A 19,839-nucleotide genomic window follows, 5' to 3' on the forward strand; every position below is an offset into this window, starting at 1 on the left:
GCTCGATAATCGGTGCCGGAAGCTCGTAATAACGTCGATCATTGGCCAAAGATAAGGCCTTCGGTGTTTATGGATGATGATTGTCGCGATCGTGGAAGCGAGAAGTACAGGAGTCCCGGTTAGACTCTATTCTGCCTGGTTTTTTTCCTCGGTGACGGATCGTCGCCATGGCTGCGGGAAACGGCGGCCGGGGTCGCGGTTGCGGCCGGAACTCGCTGATATTCGACCGCGAGTCTTGATTAAGGGCTCGAACACGGCGGAATTGCAAACTGATCGACCAGCACCTCCTGCCTCGCAATTAGACTAATATCATTAGCGACGTTTTACAAGCCACGAGTCGCGCGTTACATGCTAGTACGTACTGATAAACTATCTTGCCAATAAAATGAGATTTTACGATCACAGTTTATAAATGATAAATCGTCTGATTATGTACATTCGACTTGAAATTGCACGAAGAAACTGTAATTTACCAATTCGCTAATATTATTATTAGTAAATTACCGTGATAAAAGGCCCATGATATATATTGGGTTGACAACTAAGTCATTGCGGATTTTGTCAATGCCACATAATGACAACATCCGCAATCACTTAGTTGCCAAACCAATAGTAAGTAAAACTTTGAAGAGTAAGAACGAGTGATTTGGAAATTTTAAAGGGATTCTCTGCGCACAAATGACATTTTATGATAGCAAATATATCCTGGAATATATCAGTTTTATAGGAATTGTCATCTTCTTCGTTTAGCGAAGAAAGTTAGTTCTTTGCTGTTTCTATATTCGTGAATTATTAGCGAAGTTTATACTTAATTATAGACTCTGTTGGCTATTAAAAAAGTATTATGCAAGTACTTAGTAATTCCGTTTTAAAAGTTGTCGAATCTCGGCTCAAATAATTGATTGCATAACGGAGGGTAACCACCACCCTTCGTCAACATGCAAGCAATAGAATGCACAGGCTATTACTAGACGCGTGGTTTCGGTGTACAGTAACTAGCAAAACTTTATAGACTCACTGATATTATAGACATAATCAACTAACGGATATTTATGAAAGAAATATAGAAAAGTATCATCGTATGAAAATACGCAATACTTTTCATTTTATTAGAATAACAATAAGGGGTAGAATAAAAATATCAAATAAATATTTTTCCATCGAAACTGTGCATATAATACACATAATATCAAACACTTAATACACCCCTACGTAATTTATACATATAACAAAATGTTCGTCCTTAATATCGTAGACAATTAACGAAAAAATCAACTGTAATTAATGGCGAATTGAAGTTTTCAGGAATCAAAATTTCATACACATCCACCTGATATAGATATTACGTATATAGATCTTTTCCCTGGTTCTTGAATACATAAAAATACACGTTTGGTATATCCCCATGTCGGTGTTTGCACATTTTTGTCGGCTACTGTATGGTTTGGTCGCCGTTTACGCAACGTGTCTCGCATCACGCGTGGAAACCACGTGGCGTGGTTGACCCCTTTCGGCTACCCCGCAGCTGGAAAAAAAAACGAGGAATCGAACTCGCCACTCACCCCCGTCTCTCGTTCGTTCGCTCGCTCGCACGCAGGAGTGTGTTTGCACGAGGCAAACCGGGGGGCGGAATCCCATCAGCCGGATGTGCGCCGGATTAACGCGATTATCGCACGTTCGGCTTCGCGATTTATTGATAGATGGCTGCACCACTTCGCTGCCTTTAATCGGCCGTTTGATTGTTTCTCGGTTTCGCTACTTATTCTGGCTTTTTGGTTTTTCGTGCCCATACTCCGGATTCTTCCCTTTTTCCTCTTCGTTGTCGTTCTTCCTTTCCTCCTTGCTATTTTATATTTATATATTGTTTCATAGAGATTTCGTGCGAAGTTGTCCTTGTTGAACGATGCTCGATTAGGTACTTTAACTTTTTCATTTTTATTACAATAGCATAGCGAAATTGGTTGTATTTCAGGGTAGTTACGTCTTTTTGTATAATTATGATACTGCTTTTCGGTGAATTTTGCAGTGCTCTTTGAAGAAGATGATGGAATCGTTTCTCTCTCTTTGTCACATACCAAATAATTATCGGGATTATACAGTAATAAAAACATTATCCTCTAGATGAAAAAGGTTAAAATGTTCCAATTCGAATGAACCTTGGAAATAAAAATTTACTAATGCAAAAATAAAGTTGTACAATATCGACTATGGGACGCGAATCCGAAGGAAGCTGATAAAAGGGAACGTTTCTTCACAAGGAAATCCATTCTGATGAAATGGAAATGTAACGCGGGGTTGATTGTCAGCGCGCGTAAAAAGCTCGCAGCAATGTAACCGGGGGATTGGCAGTGACAGGGCGGCCAAGTGATTCACAAGTTGCAATATGTGCCGTAGACAATCGGCCGAGGATCGATTAATCGCCGACGAGGTGGAATTCCGATAGACAACACAGAAATCTGCCGTTCTTATCGTTTAGACAATAAAAGCGAATGCCAATACGGCGTTATTGTACTAGTGCAAGCACAGATACCGTGACAGTATCCCAGCGTTACGTAAAGCCGCTGCCACGGCCAGATGACACCACAGTAAGAACGCGAAATTACGTGTTTCCTAGCCGGTTGTCGCGTTAATACGTAATAAGTACGTGTCCAGTCGATCGAACAACCAATGGACCGGCCATGGTCGATCGCTATTTGCTCGATTTCTATGTGGAGACGCTGCTGAAGGTTATTAATAAATTGTCGACAGATTGTTGGTATTGATATCGTTGAAACATTGGAGATAAAAGCGGTGGAAGAAAAAGTATTTCGGTCCTCTCATTTTGTTCGATCATTTTTCAATTTCAATTTCGTAAAGATATAATATTCAAATTCGCTTCAACATGGAATTGACGTGAATGGAATTGAAATGAAAATTATAGAACAAGAATTTGAATTTCTTCACTCTTGTATTTCATTCGTGTGAATACTTCTAGTAGTTAAAAATTTTTCACGAAATCAATCAATGAAAATTAAATAGTTGCTTTATAATAGCTTTGCTGAATAATTCAATTTGTATTTATCTCCAGTCATCCTGCATCGAATCTGGATATTTACTTAAATACACAAATTAATGCAGCGTTGCCAACGGGCTTGTCACCGATCTCTATTGACTAATTAAATAATTCAATAAATAAATCAAAATAAATGAATTAAATAATTTATCATATTATTTATTAGTTTAAGATAACTAATCGACTAATTAAATCTCAATTGCTGTCTATTCGTTGACTCGCGGATGACAGTTCTTTAACTATATAATCGAACTTCTGGCATAGTAAATTATAATTTAGCTTCGTTTATTATTTAAACGTTCCTTTACTCTGTTAGTAGATCTAATAATATAATCGTTGGTAAAAATAACCTATTTAATAATTGAGTGTCACAGAAAGGGTCTTTTCCTTGATATTTAATTTTCCTTCCTGTCGAACTTTTACGTCATATTTCACAAGACGCTCATCCCCTCGTTAAGATCTCTCACTTTCTCCCAGAAACAATGAACCCTGTCACATTTATTTTCCAAACGGCAACAATCACTCGAGCCCGTGTCAACTTCATTAGAAGCGCTTGAAACAGATATAGGAAAACCTAAAGCAAGTAGAAACTCTCACCCCAGAATCTGGCCTGCCGTTAAGAATCCCGGAAAATACGCTTCCGGAATACATCAGACACGCCACATGAGAAAGTACGAGTGCGACTGACAGCGGGATTTCTCAGGCCTCGTTTCCACTGAAATCCAAAATGCTTTGTTTCACGGGTTTTCGAGGAAAATTGAAAAATCTAGTTCGAAAGTTGAATTTCAATATTCTGTCCATCAAATCACTTTTACGTTGTAGCAAACTATCAACACGGGTATAGATAATTGTCCGGATATTTATTTCAAAATAAATCAATTAATTCAGACATCGCCTTATCCATACAGTGTTTCCATAAGAATCCTTTCGGAGCAACGAACATTTCTTGATACGAAACGCGACAGTGACTCGTAACTTACTGTGGCTGTTAAAAGACAAGAGATATCCATTTCTAAAACATCAATACCTGAAAATTTCTATCTACCCGCAACTCGTAACGATACTAATGATACCTCGTATTCACCGAGTAAGTTCACAAGATCGCGTGCATTCTTGTAAACCTGTCGAGAACACGCGGATAAAAGTCGTTTCAGCAAAGATGCGATCTAACTACTATCATCTAACCAACAGGCAAATAACCGGTCGAAAGCCAGATAAATCCTCGCTTCCTACAATTTCGTTACTTTGTTATAGCTAGAGCTACTTCTATAACTCCTAATGCAACGGAATCAAGCGAACCTAAAAACACCTTCAACTTCGCTTGCTCCATACTTCAAAGCCGGCTTCACGCTCTGCAACGGATCAGAAACTCGAAAAAACAACCAAGAAATCATCCACTCTAGAATTCAAGGGAGTAACAAGGATTCCCGCAAAGTATTCTCCGTTTGTCCGCGCAGCAGCATCCCTTCGCTGATGGAAGGAGACTCGAAGAAGAGCGCCGCGTGAAACGTGGGCATTGTATCGTTCCGCGTGGCGGTGTGCGTCCCACATAAACGTATCTCCTCTCGGTGCACGTAGAGAGAAACCCGCGGGACAGGTCTCTGGGCGCGTTGCAGGGGGGCGTCGCGGCGGGTGAGGGGTCCGGGAGGGGGGTCACAGTGGATATAATATTATATCGAGGGTAGGCGTGGTTAAAAAAGGGGGCGGTGCCGCGGATCCTCGTCCCATCTTTCTCTCTCTTTTTCGCTCGATTTTCTCTCTCCCCTTCGCCCCCGCCCGCGATCTGTCGACCGCCTCCGCCCTCCCCCGCCTCGACTCTGAGGCATCGAACTCGGATCGAGTCCAAGACGATCGAGGGAGGTGAGGGAAACGTGAGAAAGATACGATTCTCTCTCTCTCTCTCTCTGTCTCTCTCACCTATATTCTTCTCACTGTCCTTTTCCCTCTATCGGTAGTCGTTTCTCTCTCTCTCACACACACACACACTCTCTCTCTCTCTCTTTCTTTCTTTCCGTATCGCCGGTTCGCCGGTGAAGGTATAGCTCTTTCTCCCGCAACTCGCGATCCGCGCCGGACAAATACGGGATTCTTGAGCGCGCAGAAGGGGGCGAAAGAGGCGGAGGGCGAGAGGCGGAGGGTCCTAGCCAATGATAGCGCGCCGCTTTATCTCGATACGTTTATCGCGAACGTTTTATATCCAGCCGTGAAAGTATTGACCGCGGGAAACTCGTAGCCGGCTGCTGAATGCGTCTCGACACGGGGCGGTGGGGGGGAAACTGAGGAGACAGCGGCTGGGGGAGGGGAGGCATCACGCGCGGGGCACGGATCGGTGACTCGACGCGTTTCAAATCGCGGGAGGCTGCGGGGATCCCACAACGCCACTTCCGGGGAATCGCGGGGCGCTGACACTTTTTCGCCCGCCAACGGCCTTTCATCGGGGGTGGATCGTAGACGATCGACATCATAGACGAGCTTCTTACGTTACTGGAGTAACCTTGTCGGTAGACTGTGACCGTTTACGAAGATTCGTAATTATATGGACAGGATTAAAGAAACGGAATTTGAAGGTTTGTTTTATTCTTGGAATATTCTATCGAGTATTTTATTTAGAGTGCTGTTTTTTTCCTTTTTCTTTGTATTTTTGCATGAACATCCGCGATACAAGTATTAGAGACGTTTAGTAAATGACAAGTTGGCAAGGAGATAAAGTTTTCTAAGTAAATTGTATTAAATCAGACGATCGTAGCGTTAAACGTGAAATTTGTAAAATGATAAGAAATGGTTTTAGTAGAAAGTGTTATAACGTTATTCGTGTTGTAATTTAAATTTCTCGCTTGTCAATTTACTAATATTATTAGTTAGCAAATGATTGTGCACGAGCACTCGCTTGTCTCGGAGACGCGGGCCCAATCGGTTGATAATCATGATCGATGACTCGGGTTCCGAGGACATTACGGTGATTGTTCTATTAGTAGAAGGATGAAACAATGGGATGGAATTGACGCGTCCACTTAGTTTATAGGCGTTCGAGGTTTGGTAGGGTGGTTTTTCTAAGCTTATTCCATTGTTGAATCTCGATAGATTGAAAAACTTGATAATTAAACAATTCCTTGATTATTGATGAATTTTCGTGAAATATCTTTCATAACAAATGTAATGGAGGATATTGTTCTTTAAATTTATTTTCTCTCAGAACGACAAATCCGCGCCTTAAAATCCGCTTTTAGAATTTCAAAATTCCTCGTTGTAATATTTTAATCGCCGAGGATTAGTGAACGGAAGAACGTGTTCGAAATGAGGGAAGCATAAAACACAATCTAGTGTATGTTCCTAATTTTCGGTTCCAAAAATTCGATTCTCGTATTTTTCGAGACGTATTGACTGCACGTGTTGCCTGTTCCGATCGAGCTGGTTCCCTCACATTTTCTCCCTAGCTGGGAATCGTCTAAAAATATTTTTATGATGCCCCTGCTGCGATACCGAGCTATCCCGCACAGTTTTTATTTCAATAAACGACAATAAATTATTTAGACAACAAAGCTGCCAAGCTTGGATAAATCAAAGCAGTGTTATTCGAGATAATGCAATTATTATCTGTAGAGAATAACGTGAATTCTAAACACATAATACGTGACTGCTAACAATTGGACCGCGTATTGCATTAAGGGCAGATGATCTAAATGAACAGCTTTTTATCTATGCGAATATATAACCGGCGCGTGTATAAATTAAAACGATAACGACATCTAATTCCACTGGTTTAGCGGAGTGAATCATTGAGCAAAATACTTCTCGAGAAAATAAATCATTTATCAAGATATTACGTAGATAATTACTCGTCAACTACTGAATATTTTAACCAGTAGTGTACATTGCGTATGTAGTAGATACTACTTTTGTAACAAGTGTATGAAAGTAAATGGTATATAAATATCAATCTAAACTAAACAATAAATAATAATAATATGAAATTTCATAATTCTTGGCAATCGTTGAATTTAAGTAAGATAATAGGATACTTACGATATTTAGTTCTACTTAGTTTACTTCTTAAATATTCTGTAAATTAATGTGTATGACGTTTATTTTTACTATCGAAATATCGACACAATTCTCATCGAGATCTTCCTTTCAACATGGCATATACGTAGCTATTTTGTAGCTGAAATTTTCGTTTCTTCTCTTGTAGGTAATAGACGCATACTTTTAACGATGAAATTAAATCATTTGGAAAAAACTGCTGTTGTCCGAAACAAAGTTAGTCTGGAGCATACCAAGGCGCGTAATTTTCGCTGCCATAAAGTTACGAGTGATATCATATCCTGACCCACGCAGGATCAAGCAACAAGTGATCCGCGCGAGTGGAGCACAATGGAAATCTATTTTCGTCAGTATACTTGCCAGACATTTTGAATTGTGCGATAGTAATTAATAGACTGCGAATGTTTATGCAGATCCATATTCTTATACTCGCAATTAAAGAAAATAATCTTATTGTTCTTATCAGAACGGAATAGCAGCAGTGGAAAATTATTTTATCATTTTGACAATCATGATTCATTAATATTCCAGGAGAAAAAAAATGCTTCTACAAGTAGCGATTCTTGAGAAACCGTAACGTCTGTCAGTACATACTGATGAGGTGTGTAATATCAGTCAGTGCAATGCAATATCGCGATACACTAGCATGTTAAACATATCAATAAAGAATCTTTCACATTCTCTTTCCTTCCCTGTCAGCCTGTATTCCCACAATTTCTCAGAACAAATATTAGTCTAACAATAGCATTTAATGTAAATTTTTCTGATGCTATTCGAGAATAAGTTATGATTGAATTGTTGCATCCTTTTCAAGTATGAACCGAGTTTCTCATTTTTCTTCAATAAAAGCTCGCGTTCGTATAATAAATACGCTCAATCGACGAAAGTTCAACTAAACCATAAGAAATATTTATATTATATCTATCGATATTAGTAAGGAAAATAGATAAATAGGGAAACGCTTGCTATTTTATAAGGAAAAGGTTGAGTTTCCAAAAGCAACGATTAAAAACCAAATGATAGACCTTCCCTTACAACGATCACGATTCCAACTGTGTAGAATAATAAATCTCTCAGTGGAAACCACTTTGTCTGAAATTTGCCTATGACGATAACTGGAGTGACACTCTGTTCAACTTCGTGGAAGCGAGTCTATCGCGATTCGATCGTTGTCGAACCGTACTCAAAAGGAAAGGGATGAAACAAAGAGACGAACGAGTGTCGGGGCTTGCGAGAAGAAAGAGAAAATGAAAAAGAAAGGAAACAGTTAGCTTCCGAGCCATCTGTCTACGATTGTTTACGATTTTCACGCGTAATTGGACGCGAATGGTTCGCAGTTCGTAGATCGATCGCGAGGACGATCGTGGAGAAGACCAGAGCGGATCCCTTTTGTATGGAAGAGGCGCAAGTGCCGAGTCACGCCTTGACAAACAGGGATGTCAAACAGATGTTTCGGCTCTTCGGGTTACTGTGAGAGCTGCTACCGGACGTTCTTCTCGTAAACTTCTCGGATCGTCTGCCAACGCTTGAAATCTCGATGATCGTTCCTCGATGACGTTTCGCTCGATGCCTACGAAAGCCTCTCAACTCGCTATTTCGCTATTTAATTGACATTCGAAAGGGTCTGCTGCACTTTGTCCGGATAATTCGCTGTGCATTGCTCGTTTTTATTTGTGCATGAAATTTAGATACAGAGTGTTATAGTTTTTCTCGATCAAACTTTATCAAGTTTTTCTATAGACAGGTTTAAACGAAAAGATTTCTAACTTTCTTGAGAGTAGCTCAATTATTATGTCCATATTATCCGGCCGAAAATTTTCGCACAGGCGTCAGGTAGCTTTTTTAAAAGTTCAAAGTTCTATATAAAGAACACGCCGTTTCGATGTTAATCCATGGCTCGCTTTCATACACAAACTGCCTTTTCTAAGCTAAACTTACGATCTTAAATCGACGCCTAAAAAATATTACTTAACACCAACAGACTGAGGTTTCTGCGACTAAATTCTAAGTGATTTTACACGTTTGCAAAATCTATCATTTCCTATGAAACAGCATAATACCTATTCAGAATACCTGTTTTCGTTTGGGCAAGAAACGTTTATAGAATTTCACTTTAACTATTTCACATCCGCGTTATGATAGTTTTCATCGTATTGTCGGCTAGCAATCTCGAATCAGCGGTTCGGCCGCACAGCAAGTACTACGTTGCGAGATAATCGTTTTGCAATTAGCGGCACAGCTGCGCTACCGGCGTAAGAATCGCATTGTTTTCATAGTAAAACGAATTTCGCGCGGTTGCCCAAGTGGCCGGTGACGACAGCCGGCCATCTTGCAACGTGTAATGACGCTTCTTACTGTGTTTAAGGAACGCCGTTTACCCGGACAATTAATTTCACGAGCAACCGGGGCCTCGGAACGAATTGCGAAACCTTCTGGCTAAATTTACGGGGTGTTTACGTGTTCCCGGCAATCTTTCCGCTTAGATTTTATCCAGCCACTCTTTCTTCAGATCGTCCTTCTACAGGATAGGGCACTTAAATCCGAATCTATTAGGTTGCCCGAAAAATTTCTTTCGTCTTATGAGCAAATAATAGACTCACAACGTTTTTCTTTTATATTATTTTGTCGAATTACGTGCGATCCATTTTGTTCTGTTGAGATAAACACCGCGACATTTCACAGACGGTTTCCCGCTTCTATGAAGGTTCATTGTTGTAAAAAACACGTTTGCGAAGGAAAGACACTTTCCGGACAAGCTAATACGATCAGTTAGGTGCTTTCTAGCTAACGTTTTCTCAGTGTACGTTATTATGTAATTTGTTAACATATTAACGGCTGACGATATTTAAAGCGAAGTTTTGTTGTAAAGAAGGAATTCTTTTAGAAACATTCTCCTTGCGAAATTTCGAAGGAAAGTCGATAAATTTACTGCCGGCCAATTTATCTAGAAGATCTCTGCTTCGGCGGAAATGATTTTGCAAAATTAACCTGCTTTCGACTGTTGCGTCAATTTGTAAAAGTCAGTAGGCGTGTATTGAATTCTATAGAAGATGCTGCACATGTAATTTCATAGTTTGGCAAATTGAACATACCAGAGAAATAATTCTTTATCGAAAGAATTGAAAAAAAAATTCTTTCAAGCAACGCGTGGTCGCGACAGAAACGAAGGGAGAGTTTGTTTCAACGAATCGAGGGGCGAGAAAAGGGAGGCGGGTGGAAACCACTGACGCCAGTCAGGTGCACCAACACGAACCCTGTCAAATTTCTATTTACCGACCGACCGATATGACAAAACGAATTTACCCTTCACAAAAATTGTACGCCATTTATAATCCAAGGGTTGAAATCTACCCTTCTACCGGATTTAATAAGAAACTTCGATCGCGCTAAAAATTTTCAAAAATGTCGCATTTGTTTAATCTTATTTTGGCAAGTAAAATAAAGAATCATAGAAAAAAAAAAAAAATTGAAATTGAAGGAAATTCATGAAAAGTATGTGTGAAGGTTTGAAACTACTGGTTCTGATGATCGACTATCCCACAAGGATCATTTTTCACGAGACACCACCTTGAGATAATTACCAGATAGGAAAACAATACTCAAAAATGTTTACAGCGGGAGATCGACTGGCATGTTGTTTGCTGTTGCTTCATCGGTGTTTAGGTGTCATTCAACTTGATAACGAGCATGGGGTCCGTGCCACCCAGGCGAAGCCATCGAAAACAGCTATCTGTTCTCAGAACCGATCGAACGATTCCGATAGTCAGATTCAAAAATGATTTATTTCGATTTTTTCAGGGGTTTAATCTATTTTCCTATCATAATTTCGACAGAATTATTTTGTCGTATATTTCGTTTAAATTATATGTTTTACTATGAGCGGAGTAAAAAATTCTTGGAACAAAACTAAACATTGTAAAAAAAGATGGTAATATTACAGAACGCGATGGTGAAATATCAAAGTAGAGTAAATAGATGGAATTTCAAGTTGTATTAATTAAAATTTCTAATTAATTCTAATTATTAATCAGCGCCGTCATAGCAAATCGTAAATTAACTTTTTCGCATAAAACTTCAAGTTACATCTTGGAATATCGGAGTACCTGAAATACAGCAAGAAAAAATGCACGATATTTAACTTACATTTCATGAAATGTAATGTTTTATAAATATATCTTTTGCTTTCATAAAATTAGCAACGTTTTTTCGTTGATTTACTAAAAGAAGATTAACGTAATTTAAAAATCTACGATATATGGAGGAAAATTTCAGGAGAAAAAATGATAACGTCGTTAGAAAAACCGCGACCAAAGTTTTTATTCGAGACTTGCCTCCGGAGAGGAAATCCACAGAAAGGAAGAAAGAGGAACAGTAGCACACTTCCGGTGCAATGGCTCGCAGCATCGAGAACAATTCGAGTCGATAGCGGTATCGAAGCTGATAAGCTAACGCGATACGATATCGTTCGCGACAAAGACATAACACGCTGCCACGTCAGGTCCTGCTGTACAATTCATAAAGATGTGTTTACGGTCCACTGAAACATTCGATCCCTGATCCGAATATTTCGATCGCCCTATCGATTCTAGCTACGATCTGTTTTCGTAATCGGAACGGCCTGCGACATAACGTAACGCGTAGCTTATAACATTTCTTTCGAAAAACGATCAAATAGCATCGTTTTCAATCGAAACATCCACCGAGTCACGAAACGTATCTTTCGTTATCTGCGAATTTTCCTAAACAGACCGCGAACTTCTACAGTTAAATACAGATTTAAATACAGAAAAACAGATAAATAAAGAGTTAAATACAGATTTGTTTTCACTCTCTAAATATCATAAACTAAGCACAATTCTATGCTGTGAATATTTTCCATGTTCATTCAAATTTTCTATTAACGCGTAAGTATCTGCAAACTAACAATACATTTGATTTGTCATTATCGAAGGATCTTGGCAAAGTAGATTAGAGTTTAAAATCTTGTTTAAAACGCGACGATATAAAGCTAACATTTCTTGAATTATCTTCGTATCTCGACAAATGTGATTAGAATTTGTCATTTTTCCAGGCATCGAACTACTTCAAAGCATATTTATTTTTCGTTGGTGATGGCGGATGCAAGCCGTCGTTCTTCGTTTCCAATGCTCGTTTTCGGCTCTCTATTCTTCGCGACAAGCAACGCAACGTTCATTGCCCCCCTCCTATGTTTCACACATCCGCTTCCGGTAGTACAATAATCGGTCGCGCGGTACAATTCCTTGGCGTGTTATTTGTGACGGGTACGACCAGCTGGAACATTATCGCGATTCGCCTTGGAAACTTCGAACAGTTTTCGAATCTACTTACAAATTAAAGTTTTCCACGTAGCTATGAGCCAGGTTAGTTACGTATACTCATTCGATTTGGCACAGAGATGCTTACGTAATTTCATTTTTTTTTTTTCCTTTATCTCCTTTATTATGCTCGATTTGAGGTGTTTTGCAGTTGAATTTATGCCAGATGGTAGAGCAGTTTGCTTCAGTCGTACACGATGGTTAATCTAACGTGCGGATTGTTGATGGGGGTAGATTATGTCCTGTCTACATATATCTCTGTCGGTTTTAATTAATTCAAGAGTCTTCGAGGATTACGAGAAAATGTGATATATTAGATATGTAGGTATAATATTTACAATTACTGGAAACACGTTGCTGGACTGATATAATTTTTATTTTTGTTTTCTGATTCTTTTGTCGTAAATACTCTTAAGTTTAGCTTGTAAAACGTAATAATAAATTATAACTGCAGCAATGTAAGATGGTCCATATTGAAATGTCGAGACTTCTTCAGTTTTATGAAGAAATCTACGATGCCTAAATAAAATTTTCCATCGTTGAATGACCAAGTCATCGATAACTTTGTTGTGCAGACTCATTTCTTTGAGAAACTGACTTTTACTACTTTACTATATAAAAATGAAATTTATATTTTGTATCCAGTTTATCTGTCACTTGTTGACCACATCTTTTAATCACTTGCTCCACTCATCTTCGACTCTCAGCAAAATTATCCAGAAGAAACGCTTACAATGTCACAACTCTCGCCTTTGTCGTGAACCTTTGCTCCGCAAAATCACGTAATAATCGGGAAACGAGATGGAGCTTCGAAACAGACGCGTCTGGTTCCATCATTTGCCCTCAATAATTGCCAATAAACACCGCGAAGCCTCTAAAAGCGTGGTCGCGCAGGTCGGCTAAATAACATTGTCTGCCGACCAGACCCTATTCCTCGCTGCCAAAAGCGAATGCTAGTGGCCCGTCAGGCAAAAAACCGCACGTATTTGTTTAATTATCAACGGTACCGCATTAACTCGTTAATTGAGTGTCAGATGACGCGCATTGTGTCCGTCTGACACGCTTTGTGCTCCCTGTGCCCCGTGTGGGAGTATCGCCGGTCCCTTCTCCCCTTTTCTTCCCGCGAGAACGCCGCATATTTGTCGCACACGCGTTAATCGTATGCACGAATAATTAGAACAATGACCGGCCACCATTATTCACGAACAACATCCCCCTTTCAGCTTAGAATCGCCCCTCTCCACGATTTCTCTGAGCCAAATTGTGCGGGAGATTTCCTGCCGAAAGGAACGTCGCCGTGGTCGTCGTCGCGCGCCCCAATTCTTCGTTCTTTTTGCATTCCTTTGCTGGAAAAAAAAATAAAATAAAATGGAAAAATGTGAGTTCGGTTTGAGGAGGAACGGCGAAGCCTAGGGGAGCGAGGGGTAAGCTATGAATACGCATGAGCTCGAATTTCGTTACGAGGGTGAGTTTCGAAGGCTGAGTTTGTTCTTTTCTATTTGACAGCCAGCTCGATTGTTATTTTTCGGACGAAAATATGGCTGTGAGTGGGAAAGGGCTCGGTGCAAAGTTTTTGGCTTATGTTTGTGGTTTCCAGATCTGTTGCAGATGATCCGTATTTTTGTATTGGATACCATTACTTATTGTGATTTTTGCAGCAACGACGATTAGGAGATTTTAAATAATTAAAGTTTAATCATTTCTAATACTAAGAAAGATGTTAGTTTAAGAATGATAGTTTGAAAGAAAGAAATTCCAACTACTGGTTTAATTTATCTTTTAAGTGTAATAGAATGTAGTTAGAAAATACGTATATAATTGAAAAATATTATTGAAGTATAGAGTAGACTAATCTTCGATTCCGTAGAGGAAACTTTCTCAACTTCAATAATGAAAGATAGATGCCTGTATTGTTTTGGAGAAAAAATCATTTTATGCAAAACTATAATACGCTTATAAGAATTCGTTTCTTCCTGCTCTGGAGGTTGTCGGATGTTTGTGTAAAAGTTTGAGTAAAAATTGCATGAAAAATCGCACCGGTGACAAAGCGTTGGTTAAACCAATATCGTCAACCGGCGTTTAATCAGGTTTTTCTTCCAACAAATTCATTAAAACAGTCTATTATTACGATAACGTTTAGTAACGCGAAGTATAGTAAATTTTTATAAAGCCGGCTCTATTGTACTGCGTTAAATCAATATCTGTGTTAATATCGTAATGTCGAAATCACCGTGATGCAGTGTAAAACGATGTAACGTAATTGTCTTCACTATATAACGGAGACTGTATTAATTTTTCCTGGAAAAAAATTTGATCTACCATAATTTTAATCCATCATAATTCAAAAGACTTTCACATAGCGAATGTCAATACTATTGGAATTAATTAAAGAATCATTGGTCCTTTTTCAACTCGCAAAATTGAAATTTCAGACAAAACGGAATTTCCTGTGCAATACATATTAGAGTTGCTGAAAAGTTAAGCATTTTACAGAGAAAATTTCGTTTTCCACTACTTCCGGACTTTCGCGACAAAAGAGAACCGAGCAAATAGTGATCGTTGCCTGCTTATCGGGAAAAGGAAATTGTTCGTTTCACAACACGTATGCAATGAACATGGTACCAAGAATGATCAGCGAATTGAAATGGTAAACGATATAAACGGTATAAAACGACGTTTTAATAGGAGAGGATGAAAATTCCACGAAGAATACAGTGACGGGAGCAGTGAGAAAATTCATTCTCGTATTAAAAATCTTCTCTTCTGTTACTTACATCCTTTATCATTCTAACACCTCGATTCCTAAATAATCATTCCATAATTTACGTGAAACCCGTATAAAAGCGTTAGAAACTTCGATGATCGGGACGAAACACAAAAGGAAAGAATAATAAGCATGGAAAGAGAAGCGAAGAAGGGAAAGAAAAAAAAAATGCTGGAACGAAAGAGGAAAAGAAAACAAATCAGCGTGAACGAACGAAATCCCCGATGAAAAGAGTCTGCCGGTAATCACCCCTTGATCCCCCCACCCCCGAGGCAATCTTCTCATTATAAGTCAGGCCTTAATCTTCATTTGATTTTCATTTCGTATCGAGCTTGTTTGTCGCTTCGAGCCAAAGGGTACTTAGAAGGGAGGGTTAGCATCGGCGACATTTCACGGGTGAGAGGGGGCGGGGGGAAGGGTACGACGAGGGACGGCTAGGGGGTTGAAGGCGAGCATATTGGCGCCAGCTCGCTATAGTGAATTCAATTTAACGGGAAAGCCGGGACGCGAAACCGGGCCCGCACTCGATATTTATTATATGCCGTTGCATTAATTACCGCGGTCGCATTCTTCGAGTCGTCTCCGGCTCCCGGGACTCCTTTATCTTGCCTTGATAATAGTGATAACGAACCTAATTATTGGATCTCGCGAATCATTAGCGGTACGGACTTAATAAATTAGGCGCGCGAGCGCTGCCTGGCCGGTTGCTCGAGGAAACGAGATTTAATTAATTCCGATATGCGTTATGTCGATCCTCAACAGAGGAGGCTAAGAGGAGACAGGGAGATAGATAGATAGGTAGAGAGGGAGAGAGAGAGAGAGAGAGACTTCGAGAGTTTTTGTTGCACTTTCAAGGGACATTCGGATTCGTTCGATTGGTTCGAGTCGAGAGATTCCACTGAATAGAAGCTTCTCGGATTTCTCCTCTCGTTGCCCTGGCCGTATCCTGTCGAGAGACGACGATTATCGCGATAATACCTACCCCTTAAAGACTGCGTTGTTAAATAATGCTCCTCATGCCTGAGGAATGTTTTTGTTCTTGATCTTAATAACGTAGGTACTTCGTCGACGGATTATTCCGACGTGTGTTGAGAAAGTTAAGAATCTGACGATTATGTACCATTTAGATTATTCAGAGTGGAAGTTGTTGGATTTTAAGATTTACGAGGAAGTTGGCCGTATTAATAGAGCGGAAAACAGATTACACTTCGAACTTGAGTATATGTGGTCCTCTGTTTGCTGGAGGAGTCAGTCGACCGAGAAAAGTACGTTTTTCAGGGAATCGATCTTAAATAGAAAATTATATTAATCAGTCAGATATTTAACGACGAATGAATTTTTCTTTCTTTCACGATCTAGCTAATGATCTCTAGATATTGAACAAGTAGCTTGGTTAAATGGTATGCTTCCGCCAAATGGTTTTATCGAGTATTTTTATAAAATTTTTGTCAATTTCCATGTATTTTCACAGTATTACTTACTTAAGAAGCGATACATAATCGAACAAGATCTATTTACACGATATCCTCTGCTCGCTCAAGTTTATTAATACAAGTTTAATACCGCACAGCACGTGCTTCTAATTATCTTGCCATAAATCAAGATTGTCGTAGATATCTATAGTTTCTGTCACTGTTAATTCAGTTCCACGAATAGTCGTTATATAACAACGTGGTCTAAAAATCTACAGCAGTGGATCGTCGACAAATAAAGTGTCAAAACGATCCAAAATCAAATCTAGACTCAGTCTTCATACTAAATATGTAGAAACGGTAATTTATGTTTTAGAAAGAGTTTACATTTTATCGGCTGCTAGCTTCCAGTTCTCGCTTCTGCGAGATGCATGATTCTATAATTAGAAATTATCTTTGCCGCAATTGGTACGCAGAAAACTATAAGAAGTAAATACTGAGAGTTTCTGCAATGCTCCGTGTCATACGCTCATTCACTCGCACGTTCGCTATAATTGGAACGGATGAAAGAGCGGAAACTCGCGGAAACCGAAGTTTCAGCCTTAAAATCCAATGAAAATTCTTTAAACTGCCCCTATAAAGGACAACGTCACACAGCCTTTACCTGCGCACGAAATTTTCCACGTGGCGAGACCGAATTCGTTATTCGCGCGTTTTCCTGCTGGTACTCCAGTTTCACTGGACGAGAACCTTCTATCGCCAGGAGGTTTTTCTCCGCTCCGGCCGCTCGTTCTTGGACAAATTTTTTCGTAAAACACAGGAAATTACACGCTCGCGGGTGTCGGCTTTAAAATAATTAAAACGTGCTTCGGCGGCAAAGACAAAAGGACCGGTTACCTATCCATCATCAGTTAGCCGATGGACGATATAAGGGTGGCCCTTGCTCTGGCAAGGAAAGAACGGCGAGTCGGGGTCGTGCAGGATGGAAAGAGGTCGCAGAAAGAGGGTAGCAGGGTCTCTGATAGGCGAACGAAGAAAAACACAGACTTGATCAAAGTGAAATACGCATTGCCAGCCATGTGGGTAATTATCCTGGACCTTTGCATTAACCCCTTTCCCGGCGCCCGCTGCCTTTCTACTTGGATTTCTCCCCCTCACGGCGCCGTGAATCCTCCGAAAATTCACCCCTTTCTCTCGTCTCGAATTCGTCGAGTCTCCGCATGCGTGCAGAGGCACTCTACATCGAGGCACAACCGAAAAGAACCAGAGAGAGAGAGAGAGAGAGACGAGGATTGGTAAGAGAAGGTTTCCGGTAGATAGAGATGACTGGGATTTTTAGGGAGTTGGATGGAGGCGGACGTTCTCGGGCAGTGATTTAATTAATTTGATTGAGAATGTTAATGCCCGGCTCGCAAAATAATATCTAAATGAATTAATACTCGCGGTGAAAGGAGAGTGACGTGCGAGAGGACCGGTGCCAGTGGATAGCCGAGAGATGAGCGAGGAAACGACGATCGGACGGACGAAGGAAGTGGGAGAAAGGGAGAGAGTCCTAATTAGCTAAGTAAAGCTGCCGCATTATCGCTTATTTTCAACCCCCGCCAACCCCTTCACGATACCCAGCCAGCGATCCACCTCTTCCGTTAGAAGTTTTTCTCGATTCGTGTGCAACTTTTGGTGGATCGAGCGGTCGTGCAAACTCTCGTTTCCTTTGTTTGTTTTTTTTTTTTTTGCTTCCGTATTAGATTGGTGATGGTGGCGGCGGTGGTTGCTGATGTTGAGATAGGGATTTTATGTTCTTCGGATTTTTGTTTCTCGTTTCTTTAGGGGGTCGGCAGTGGTCTCCGTTATCTACGTTCGATAGGTTTTCGCGATTGAAAGGGTGCAAGATCGGGAGATAGCTTTGCGAGCTTTCGATAAAAGCTACCGTAGACTTTTTACGCGCGTGGTGACACGCGATGGGATGGTATCTTGGAAATGCATTGGAAATATTTTGAATATTACTTTTCCGTTAAATTAGAGATTAATCTTCATGAAGCTATTTAGTACAATATAATTACGGATATAAGTAAGTTATAACTTATATTATATTAAAACGTGACGTGCTTTACAGTTTCGCACAATAAAAAACACTATCTTTCTTTATCCGAAGGAAATTCCAGTTCGTGTCCAATGAAACCAGTTCCTGCTGATTAGAATCCACATATCTAAACGTATATTCTTATATATATGTATATTATATATGTGTATATATGTATATGATTATTATTAATCAGCGAGAGAAATCACTGAAACACTATTATACATATATAAACCATTCATATCCTAATGGGTCCAAATAAATGCAGTTCCACCGTACTCGAATTCATACAACGTATCTAATCCAATCGAGACTCTTAGATCTCTGTAATAATTTCTATTTATAATATTTCTATAATATTTCTATAATATTTCTATGATGCCGCATTTGACCGAGTTATATTGTAAAAAATCACAAGACAATCGAATTTTATGGATGCCTGTTATTTGCACGACGTTCATCGCAAAACTCATTCGAACGCGTTTAAAGAAGCAAACAAGGCTGATCGATGACGGCGCTATCGCGAGTGCCTGAGCAACGATCGGCATAACAGCCGCGTATCGAGCGAAACTCCTGAGACTCGAATTTTCTTGTCAAAAGAAGCGCGCCTCAGCGACGAAGAAAGTGGATAGTCCGGGTTGAGGGGATCGGAAAATCGCTTCTGCCGTCGGGATTTCAAAGACTGGCACGACGACTACAGGGGTTGAAGAGCGGGGGTTTGCCGGGTGGAATCAAAGGGTTGCAGAGCTGCGGGAGTCGGGCGCCCGTACCGTGCTCAGCTAATTATCTTTATCAATCATTAGAAATCCATTCCTCAAAAGACCTCCGGACGATTTTATCGTTTAACTTGTTCAGTCGCCTTGCAGTCGCAGCGAATCGTGCGCGATAGGGGTGACTTTCGTAGGAATAAACGTGTTTGATGTCGTGCTTGTGCTTCGCGACTCGAGATTCCACGTAAAAAGAAACAAATAATCTTTTTCACCGCGTAAGTTGCCAACGTTGGAATATACACGCTAACCGTGAGGGATTCGTAATTTCGTTACGCTATTCACTCTACTACCCCACGTATCATGTAGTTACGTTTTGAATTCGCTTTGAATCGCTTCGACTACCGATCGATCCCGTTCAATTCCACTCGTTTTAAGCATGCGATC

At 40.1% G+C, this 19,839-nt stretch overlaps 1 protein-coding gene across 8 annotated transcripts in view; it reads left to right on the forward strand.

Moving 5' to 3' along the window:
• The window catches only part of LOC117204860 (homeobox protein cut), a 166,178-nt gene that overhangs the window by 36,484 nt on the left and 109,855 nt on the right, over nucleotides 1–19,839 (forward strand). The window contains exon 1 of one of the 8 annotated variants that reach the window (XM_033442667.1): nucleotides 5,404–5,619. The exons of the other annotated variants lie outside the window; for them this stretch is intronic. The gene's annotated coding sequence lies outside the window, so the exon portion shown is untranslated. Of the gene's footprint in view, nucleotides 1–5,403; nucleotides 5,620–19,839 lie in introns of those variants that run through there. 8 annotated transcript variants of the gene reach the window in all.

The sequence above is a fragment of the Bombus bifarius genome, unplaced genomic scaffold (assembly GCF_011952205.1).
Source record: "Bombus bifarius isolate JDL3187 unplaced genomic scaffold, Bbif_JDL3187 scf7180000007984, whole genome shotgun sequence".
Lineage (NCBI taxonomy): Eukaryota > Metazoa > Arthropoda > Insecta > Hymenoptera > Apidae > Bombus > Bombus bifarius.